The sequence below is a fragment of the Pelodiscus sinensis genome, chromosome 3, assembly GCF_052426305.1.
Source record: "Pelodiscus sinensis isolate ZL-2025 chromosome 3, ASM5242630v1, whole genome shotgun sequence".
NCBI lineage: Eukaryota > Metazoa > Chordata > Testudines > Trionychidae > Pelodiscus > Pelodiscus sinensis.
The window spans coordinates 123305493-123316456 of record NC_143054.1 but is presented as its reverse complement, the minus strand read 5'-3'; the positions used below and the strand labels follow the sequence as shown (position 1 = coordinate 123316456).

General features: G+C 41.8%; 1 long non-coding RNA gene across 1 annotated transcript; it reads left to right on the top strand.

Moving 5' to 3' along the window:
- Window positions 1-386: 386 nt before the first annotated feature.
- LOC106731947 (uncharacterized) lies at window positions 387-1940 on the top strand. Its single transcript, XR_001368194.4, has 3 exons — window positions 387-673; window positions 1359-1421; window positions 1695-1940. It is a non-coding gene; the product is annotated as an uncharacterized LOC106731947 (long non-coding RNA).
- The last annotated feature ends 9024 nt before the right edge of the window (window positions 1941-10964 follow it).

The window sequence follows — 10964 nt, the reverse complement described above, 5'->3', positions numbered from 1 at the left end:
TACCCCTGCTGCATTTCAAGTCCTTGCTCCAAAGCATGGTGGTGCTGGATCTTATTAAAGGAAGGTCATCAGAAATTTTTAACATGGGAAAAACAACGTATTTTTTTTCTAGCCTCAGAAATAGTTGAACTGTTTTGGCAGAAATTTTCCAGGAAAATTCAGCCTGATGCAGCTACCCTGAGAGGAAAGTTTCAGGCTGAGTGGTTAAAGTCTGGCAAAGTTATAAGAAACTGAAACCAAAATCTTATAATGGGCAATGCCATGAAACTTGATAGGAAGCCCTACCAGCCCCACCCATAATTTGGAGAGTCGGAACAATGAACTGGATTTGATCTCCGTCTGGAGTTTGAAATTGAAGATCATTCCATAAGTCTTTGGAAAGTTAGTTTTCCACAGATTTTTAGGTCTTGGATTTGATGATTTCAGAGTCACATAACTAGGTGCTTGGTTCCCTATTAAGGCAATAAGCAGTCAAGAACATATTTTTTTAAATTTTCTGAAATATTGCTAATTTACAGCTGAAAATGTAAGTTAATACAAATTGTTCTTATCTGCATTATATATACTAATTTCTTGAATAAGGCTTCTTTTCTGCTTTAAGAACTATAAATCAAATGAAGACTACTGAATTGATTTCTTAGACTCATGAACTCTCTACCATCCCTGAGACACTGTAAGTACAAACAACACAGTTCATCCAGTCTGCATAGATACTGGTTAATATAAGAAATGGGAAAAAATTGCTTGCTTGCTAGGATGATGAAGTTGTCATTATTTAACTGCAAAAAAAAAGGAAACTTTTAAATAATGCCTTTTGGTGGAACATGCAAATCTTCTTGATTTTAAATGAAACAAATAATCCTTTTGCTAGCTGCTTAATAATCTCCTGTTTATACTGTATATTTTACTCTTTTCCATGTCGAATAGCAAAGAAATACTTTGTTTAACTTTTTACGTGCTGTTCTTATTAAGTGAATGAGTTTTGCTGGGGGCAAAAATTGACTGATTTTGGATATCAGAGCTTCAGAGCTGTTTTAAATCACTCACATATTTATTATTTTCTGCATGAGTTCAGTATTTCCACTTTAGCAATATCAAAAATTCCAGTATTTTAGGCAGTGTATAACATGAGTCTGACTTACATTTTGTTATATAACAGTAGAGCCAGTAGATTATTAAAATGTTGCTAGTGGGGTAATACAGATTGGGACAAGCACTGGGTACACACAAAAATGTTTATAATATAGAATTGTTTAATACATTTTGTCACAAATAATAATGTGTCTGAAAATTCATACGTGGGTGAGTGTTATTCATTATTTGCTATTCATTCCTGGCTTATTCTCCTCTTTAAATAGTTTCAGTCATCCAGTTAGGGAGCAGACGCAAGACCATTTGGTTTATGGGACCAGCCATACAACGTGAGTAGTAAACAGATGAAGCAATCAAGAAGGATCATGGGGGCTTTTACTGGTGGCCAGGGCCATCGACTGAGAGGTTTTGTGTGTTGGCACTGTTTCCATGTGGAGATGCATCCCTACTCTGAAACACTCCACAAATAAAAATAGTGCAACCTATACTAATTTCCTGGAGATTACCCTAGTGGCTGGTAGGAAACAATACATAACTCTCCCCACCCCGCCCCACCCCACCCAACCCTCTTCTCTTGCCCTCAGTGTACTTTCTTCCCACAGGTAACTCTCCAATGAGCTGTCAATGGAATGATGTCACAGACAACTGGTCCTCATCTTCCCCTTGGGCAGGAGAAGATTGATACACAGAAGTTTCCTTTGTGTCTGGATCACCAGGACATAACCTGGCTGAGGAATTCTAAATTTCCCAATAAAATAAAATGCCCCTAAATGCTCAACAATACCAATTATTTTGTTGCAGAGAACTTGCTAATTTACTGTTCCTTTTCTAACTTAAAAAATAAACTAAAATGCAAACTGTTGCATGTGTGGAGGAATTAAGTATGGTTTGCAGAGTCTGGAATTAAAATAACAGCTTCAGTGGACACATGGACTCCTTTATTTACCAACCAAGCTGAGAGCTGTGCAAAAAGTCCTGATAACACAGCCTCATAGATAGAAGATATGTGGCAACAGCTTACCTTTCTCCAGAACACTTGAAGACTTTTAGGGTGTGTCTAGACTACAGGGTTTTGTTGACAAAAGTGGACTTTTGTCGACAAAACTAAACCTGCGTCTACACTACCGCTGAATTCTGTCGACATAACGTCGACAGAACTCAGTAGTTTTGTCAATGCTGGTAAACCTCATTTTACGAGGAATAACGCCTTTTGTCAACAGAGTTCTGTCGACAGAAGGTGTTATTGCATCTAAACTGTCCTTTGCGTCTACACTGCCATGTCGACAAAGCAGCTGTCTCTGTCGACAGAACTGAATGTAGTCTAGATGCTCTTTGTAGACAGAAGCTTTGTCGACAGTATCTGTCGACAAAACTTCTGTCGACAAAAGCCTGTAGTCTAGACGTACCCTTAGTATTCATTCATGCAGTATACATACGTTTTACTAGAAAACCACAGGATTCCCCTTTTGTTGATCATGGTACTGGTGTTGGGAATATAGATGGGGGATTCTGGGTGGTGCTCTTGGAAGCAATAAGGAGGCAATAAGGAGGGTTTGCTGGATCTTTGCTGGAGGGCTTGTGTTAATGCTGGGGGTTGGATGTGGTGCTGGTAGAAAATGAGGAATGTGGTGGAACTGCTAGATGGGATGCTGCTAGAGCTTGGAGATGTAGTATGTTGCTGGAGGACAGAAGTGGAATTTGGCAGGGGACTGGCAGGATAGAGAAGTTGGGTGGAGTAGAAATCTAATATGAGAAATACGAGGAGAAAGTTATCCACCAAAAGAAGTGCTGTCTCTGGGCATGATGAAATAAGTAAAATCTACATCATAACTCCTGATTTAACAAATTGAAATAGCACACCTACACTGATTGGAGCCTTCCTTCCAGGTGGCCCAAAGTGCTTCCAGGGGCTCCACACTCTGCGTCCACAGTGTAGCCACACTGATTGGAGTCTGCCTTGGACTTAGAGCTTCTGGACGCACTCCTGTGGCTGCTTAGTCAGGCAAGCTGCAATGCATGCTTTCAGGGGCTCCTTTCTGCAGCTGTGTCTCATATGCTGCTCTTACACTGCCTCCCCCCGTGCGGGACACAAAAGGGACTTAATGTGATCTGATTACCTTTGCGGATGCCACAGCATTCACAGCATGGAGCCAGAGCTGCTGCAAAGCAGTGCTAGGCTCACAGGCCTTATGCTGTGCCTCATGGTGCAGATCGTCCCCACTGGTCGCATGCAGCTCCAGCAGGACAATGACCAACATGGTCTGCAGGCCCTGAGACTCAAGTCATGGTGCTCCTGTGGCTGTGCACGCCCTCAATACACCGTGGAATGCCGCTTCTGGCGATGGGAGACAAATTCTTACTGGTGGGACCACACTGTCCGGCAGCTATGGAACGACCTGCAGTGGCTGCAGAACTTTTGCATGCTGAAGGCCACCTTCCTCGAGCTCTTTGCATGGTTCGCCCTTGCCCTCAGTGACAGGACATCCAACTGAGACCCTCCATCCCCATGCAGAAGCATGTGGCCACCGCCCTGTGGAAGCTCGCCACGCCAGACAGCTACCACTCCATCAGAAACCACTTTGGTATGGGGAAATCCACAGTCAGGGTCATGCTCATAAAAGTAGTGAAGGACATCTCCCACATGCTGCTATGGAGGGTCATCACTGGGAAACGTGGATAGCATTGTGGAAGGCTTTGCCGCCATGGGCTTTCCCAACTGCAGAGGGGCCATAGCACACACAACCCCATCCTAGTCCCAGCTGGCATTTTTCCCCCTGACTGCACCATCAGAGTTGAGGAGGTAGACATGTCCATACTGATACTGGGCAACACAGCTTTCGCCTTGTTCCCCTGGCTCATGAAGCCCTACATGGGCAGCCTGGACCCCCAACAAGCAGCACTTCAATGCTGAGCAGGTCCTGCTGGAGGTGGGGAGGGGCTGAGGGAGGTGCATGAGTGGCAGATGCTGCTTGCTGGACAGAGCACTACTGGGTTCCCTTCCTCTTCCTCTGCCCCGCAGATTCCCATGCATAGGATCCGTCTCCTCCACACCATTGCACTTAACTGGGAGCCAATGTTACCTGAGTGTGGGCATGACCTTATGCCATGTGCAGCACTGCTGTGTGGCTCCATGATCCCAAACTCCTTAGCAGTGGCTTGTGGTGGGAAGGTTTCCCACCATGGAGGCTGGAGTAAGGCAGACCTGTGCAGGAACTTTGTGAGAAGGAATGAGGGGTTCCTGTCTGAGAGCATCATGGGGCTGAGTGCTCCAGACTAGTGCTCCATGTGCATCCACATGCACAGGCTCTTGTGTGACCCCCCCCTCCAGCCTCACCCCAGGCTGAGTAGGCCAAGAGAGGCATGTGCAGCCCCTCACAGCCTGTCACCTGCCACCGCATGGAGATAGGGAAAATTATAGAACTCACCTGAAGTGCCTTCCCTGGGTTTGCCCGAAGCCTAGGAGACATCCTGGGAGCAGAAACTGGCTCCAGGGTGAGGATCCTGTCCTGACTGAAGGGCATGGTTGCTTGGCTGGTCTGCTCCTCCTCCTTCTGCTCCTCCTCAGTGCCATCTGACAACCCACCCTCCTGGAGACTGATGCTGGGTGTGTCCTGAAAGGCTCACAATGATGGCAGGGGCTGATATGCTCCCACTCCCAGGATGGCATCCAGCTCGTTGGAGTAGCAGCATGAGTGGTGCCGCCCTGGAGCACATGCTCTGCTCCTTGGCCTTGTGGTAGACCTACCAGAGCCTCTCATCTGGACCTTGTCCAGGGTCTGGTTGTGTCCTTTGTTGGCCAGGCTGGCAGCCATCTGACCATAGACATTCACATTCCTCTTCCTGGTGCTGAGATCCTGAAGGTTGGTCTCCTCCCCAGGAAGGAGCCTCAATGAAGTCCAAGATCTCTGCACCGGTCCAGTCTGGACCTCTCCTGTGTCCCTGGCCAGTGGTAGCCAACAGAGCAGCAGGAGCGCTGGCAGCCATAGAGGCTCTGAGGGAGTGTTGGGGTCCATCATGGCTCCTTTGCTTGCTGCTGTCTTGCTCATGACTCTCACAACTCTCCAGCCTGCGAGCAACCCTTCTCCTGCTTCCTGGAGTTTTAAGCTCTGCAGGAGGAGGGGAGTAATGGGGATGAGTGGCCAGAGCAGTCAGAACTGCAGCTCTGAGAAGCCTCCGGAGACCAATTATTTTGAATTAGCAGCAGCAGAGCATCCACACTAATGCTATTTCAAAATAACTAATTTGAAATTAGCGTTATTCCCTGAGGAAAACAGGAGCACAGATTTTGAAATAGCCAGCCTGTTATTTCAAAATAACAGGCTTGGTAATGTGGACACTCTGCTTATTAATTAGACCTAAGGGGTGTTAGTTCGAAATAACTCCCTAGTGGAGACCAAGGTTTTGCTCCATACCCCAGCCTGAAACTTATTTGGGAGAGATTCAGGCTGCCAGTGGCAGAGAGGTGGCACTAAAGAATATTTTTAGATAGTGTTCAGATTAGCTGGTTTAGGGAAAGAAGGTTGGCAACTGAGTAAGTAGTTTGTGATGCTGGTAGCACTGTGTGGTAGTTTCTTTAGTATTGGTTAGACTAGTGCATGTTGTAGGGAAGGGGATTGAATACCTTTTTCTTTCTTTTGTTTGCAATTTATTTCTTATTAATTTTCATGAAGAAACAGACAGTAACAAAATACAAAGAGTTCAGAGACTTGCATTGTTTTATATATTACCACATACTGCATATTTCACAGGATATCCAATAATATTATGCAATTGCACACCTTTACAAATTGTCACAGCTGCAAGACCAGGCAGTAAAAAAACAGACAATATAACACAGCCATAACATGGTAGGGTAGTGGTAACAATTAGAAAAAAAGTTATACACAAATAGGCAAATAAGGGAAGGAGAGAAACAGGGCAGGGAGGGGAGGAAGGGAAAAAGCAGGGAGGTTAGGTGGAATGGAGATCTTGTACTATATGAACTGCATATGCTTTCTTTACCCAAATGTACCAAGAATGGGAGTCCCAAATTCCTTCATATTCATATAATTTTTCTCTATGTTGATAAGCTATTTGTTCTTTCATTAGTAACTCAGACAGGTCTGAATACCAATGCTCTATCTGGGGCACAAGACTTACTTTCCATTTTTGTAAAATAATGTGCTTGGTAATCCTTGTGGCCTTGAAGAATCAGATCTATGGTGGTAATACTGCTAGCGTAGTAGGTACTTTACCTGGCATATCATATTTTACACATCTCTACTAATCCAAACCTGGTGATTTTAAAAGAATATTCATTGAGGCATGTTTCTGTTATTTTAATTTTTCCAAATTGCATTGCAATGTTAATAGTCAGTAGCTTTGTCAATATGGTTAGAGCCCTGCGCAGATAACAATATTTTGAATCTGTATCAGCAAAAAAGAGCCATGGCTATCCATGTCCACAGAGATGCGGATATCCATGGACATAAAGGTGATTTCTGCAAATTTGCAAGGTTCTAGGTCCAAAATTTGCATCCATATCTGCAAAAATGTGTTGCAGATATCCACATCCACATCCACCTCTAAAACAGGTATCTGCAGATTTGCAAGGCTTGAATGATGCTTTTAATATTTCCTGATGATATATGTCCTTCTGTTTCAATAGAATCGCACAATGAGGTAATAATAGAAGGCAATCAGAAGTATACAAGTAGCCTCTGTAATTAGTAAAACTAAGCTTGTGTTCACTCTACGTGGCTTTTATCGCTGACATTCAGTCATGCAGAAACCACATGAAAGTAGAATGCAGTAGCTCTACAGTCAACCTAGTACACACTGGGTGAAATATTCAGTATTTCTCTTTGCCATTGTTTGCAAACTCACTTCTTGCAATTTCACTCTTATCTGAGAGGCACTGAGACAAAGAGTTTCTCTTTGGATGCTATACTACATATGAAGCAGGAATTATAAACAAAAGATTGGAAAAGACTCTCTGTTGATGACTGCACTACTCAGTGCAAGCTATAACCTCAATCTCCAGGGCTCCAATGACAAGGTTTATTCCTGTAGCCCTTATGCAGGGCAACTCCTGCAAAAATCACCAGGCCTTTTTTCCTGTACAACAGATGGTCCATTAAAGGTGAATTCTGCCAACTTTCTTCCAAAAATACACGTGTCTCATTAATTACAAATGGAATTAGCTCTCTCTTCCACAATGTATTTGTCCCTTTAATATTGCTCTAAGAGATCCTTTGCACTTACATTTTGGGCTATGCAGTCTTACACAATGATTTTTTGAAGCTTCAGAGTGCACTCAGTCACATTTTCAAGCCTTTCTCTGCAACAATGAAGGCTAGAACCTTAGGTTTGTTTTTAATGACAGCTGAGGTTTTCACATAACAACATAACTCCAGGAACTGAAGCTTTAAGAAAAAAACATCAAATATCACAAGACTGGAGACTAAATCACAAGAGTTGGCAACACTGGTCAATCAGACCAAGTCTACACTAAAGAGGAAGGTTGACTTATGGTTAATTACATAGTTGGAGTCGATGTATCTTAAATCACGTTTTTGCCCCATCCACACAGTGGGATGTCAATGGGCGCAAACACTCCAGTTGACTTCCCTTACTCCTTGTGAGGAGCAGGACTAACAGTGCCGATGGAGGAGCCCTCCTAGTTCAAATTAGCAGGACTTCTTTAGATCTGCTAAATCAAACTCCAGAAGTTTGACTGAAGCAACGTCTATCATCTACATAGTGTTGAGATGGCCTCAATATTTGTAAAGCATGCTGAGATCCTTTGATGATCGACTCTATGCATTGTGTATTTTAGTTGGCTTAATTAGAGGCTAGAGAACACTTACTTGTATTTGTCACCCAACTTGCCAAGTTGGGTGAGATTTTGAAAAGCGCCTCAGGAAATAGATGCTCAGCTCTCTCAGAAATTAACTCCATTCATCTGAAGAAGTGGGTTTTACCCACGAAAGCTCATGACACCATCTACATGTTTTGTTAGCCTCTAAGGTACTGCAAGACTATTAGTTGTTTTTCAAGTTTTTCCAGTTACAGACTAACTGGGCTACCCCTCTGAAGCAACAGAAATTAATGACACTTTCAGTTCCCTTGGGCAATTTTTAAAATCCTCTCAACTTCTCATAGGAAATGTGTGCTTATATTGTATCATTTCACTGACAAGACACATAAGAATGAAATGCTAACTTTAACAATTCTGCGAACAACAACATTTCTAAGCCAATCATGTGCTTTGGCAGAAATATTTAAGGGGAGCCTGAGCTGCAATATTATGGGAACGGTACTTTAGAATGGCTGAGAAATGTTATGTGCCAAAATGCTTTCTTTGAAAATACTGTAGTGCTAAAGGAGCGAGATCAGCAGCGTTAATAAAATTAAAGGTCTTTTAAAATCTCTAAGTCAGCATTGCTCTTTATTCTTATTTAGTTATTTCAATTTGTACATAAAAGCACAGATGTGCTTTCTCCACTGTTCCAGGTATCCTTGACAAAACATTTAAAAATATGATTCTTACAAATTATATAGCCAGCAAATGTGCATTGGCAGGCTGTTAGCCTCATTACTTGAGAATTTAATTACATTTCAGTTACATAAATACTTTCCTTTGTCTGTCTTGCTAGGCTTTTTGTTGAGGATTCCTCTGCACATATGTGTATCCATCTGCCCAACCGCATCCTAAGGGACCCAGAGCGAGGGAGAGGGAGACTGTTTTATGTCTGTGTAAGCAGTTGTTCCACATCTACTCGTCTCTGAACCACAGTGTAACTAAAAACCTATTAATTTAAGTTTTGAAGTATGTATTTCATTAGGAATGCATTCCTCTCCCTGCCCCCCCTTTTGACCACATACTTATAGGGCTATTGAAGCTTGAGCCTAGAGTTCAATTTTTGGCAGCTCACCCCCTCTCCGAGGCCTGCATACTCTATATATTTGGGTTCTTTTGTGCTGATCCCTGCAGATTCTGCTGGGATGTTCACAAAAGCACAGCTGAACCCTAACACTGCCGAGGACAGTATCTGGTTCAAAGCTTAAAGGTGACAGAAAAGGGTAAAGATGAAATTGGCCCAGAAAGATTTTATCGAGCAAGCCATAAATTGTATTTTCCCCATTCTTCTTCCTCAGCTCCCTCCTCGCCCTTTTCCCCTCAAAAAGGAAAAAGAAGTTTCTAGTAAAAGCCAAATTTGTCTCTAGAAATTATTTCTTTTCTTTTCCTATTTTTAAATCTCTTGACTGCTACCTAGGACTCCTTGTATTTTTGTCAGATTTCATCTATTTGTGTCTTATGTATCACATATTAGCTGTATATGTAAAATTCACCCCTGCTAATGCAATGGCTTATACTCTGGACTCATCCCACACTAGGGGTCAGAGTGAGGAGATAACTGCATTGCCGGAGATAATTATTCCTCGGAAGTGAAGCTCTGAAATCCAGTTAGGACTCCACAAAAATCTCTACCAGGAAAGATTACTCAGGACAAAATGCAAATATGACACAACACCAATCTGGTACCAATCATCCAATGCTGCAGTCTGTCTAGATACTTTTGGTCATGTTACAGTGCTACCGTTACTCCCAAGAATGTGCAGATAGAACACAGCCTAAAAAATCATTGGACATATTTGGCATAGTGGGGGGTGGAACACCAATAAGGCATCCGGGGACACGAGGTGAAAAGAGATAATTACCGGAATCCTGAGGCTTACGGAATAAGGGGAGGGTGGGGCAGAAGGAAAAAGATAGGACATTTTAAATTGGCCCTTCTTTCAAAATGTCAGGAAACCCTTTTCAACATCAATATTTGGCCTTTTCAGCTCTTTTCAACCCACTTTTCACTGTAAAAACTAAATTTGGATCCATTTAATAATCCAAAATATTATTTTCAATAATAGAAGGTAAGTTGAAAGTGAATGTTTGGTTTTAACTTGCTGTAGAAAGGGAGCCATTATCAAAGAAAAAAAAGTTTAGAAAAATAGCAAGGAATAAATATATTCTAAACTAGCACATTTACTTGGGTCCTTAACTCCATGAAGGTTTTTCTTTGAAAATAGAAGGAAAACATACTTGCTTTATTTAAATGATTGTATTTTCAAAAAATACAGTGTCATTTTATGAAGTTATGTTTTATTTTAGATTTCTTTAAAAAGGGGCTGTTTAATTTTTTTTAGTATTTTTTAAAATGATAATTCCATCAAGTGTATTTTTTCTTCATTCCTATAAACTCGTATAATTTGCTAAATTTTAACAAAAAGGGAGTATAGTCAATTTGGTTTCCAATAACATTGTCTTCTAGTTTTCAAACCTTAAGTATTGATTTTGCTGTGCCAAAACAGAGCACTACACTACTTCTTCGTTTTATGTCTTTTCTGTAAGCTTTACTGGGAAGCAATCCTATTCCAGGTACATCCCATTTTCCTGGCTCAACCAAAACCTTACATTTTTTAAGCTATGATATGAGAAAGTTAAATACCGAGTTTGATGCTCCTAGGTCTTACTTGTTAGGAGGAGTTCTTGATCAAACAGACAGAGAAACTCTCTAAATTTAATGTATAAAAGATAAAGGGTTTATGATCTTTTTGGTACTATTCCCTTTCATTGTTTTACTATGAAATACTTTTCAAAGGAGATGAACTGATAATGTAAACCAGCACAAAACATTTATTTATTTATTTACTACTTTACTAGAAGATTTACTCAGCTTTCCTCAGATCCTTAACTCAATTAATTTGGGGGAAATAAAATGTAAATGTACATGCTTCATTTAAATCATCACTCTGGGGTGAGGCTGGGGATGAGGGCTCTAACATGCGGGCGCGGTACAGAGAACAACCCTAGTCCTCTCTCACCGCAGCAGCTT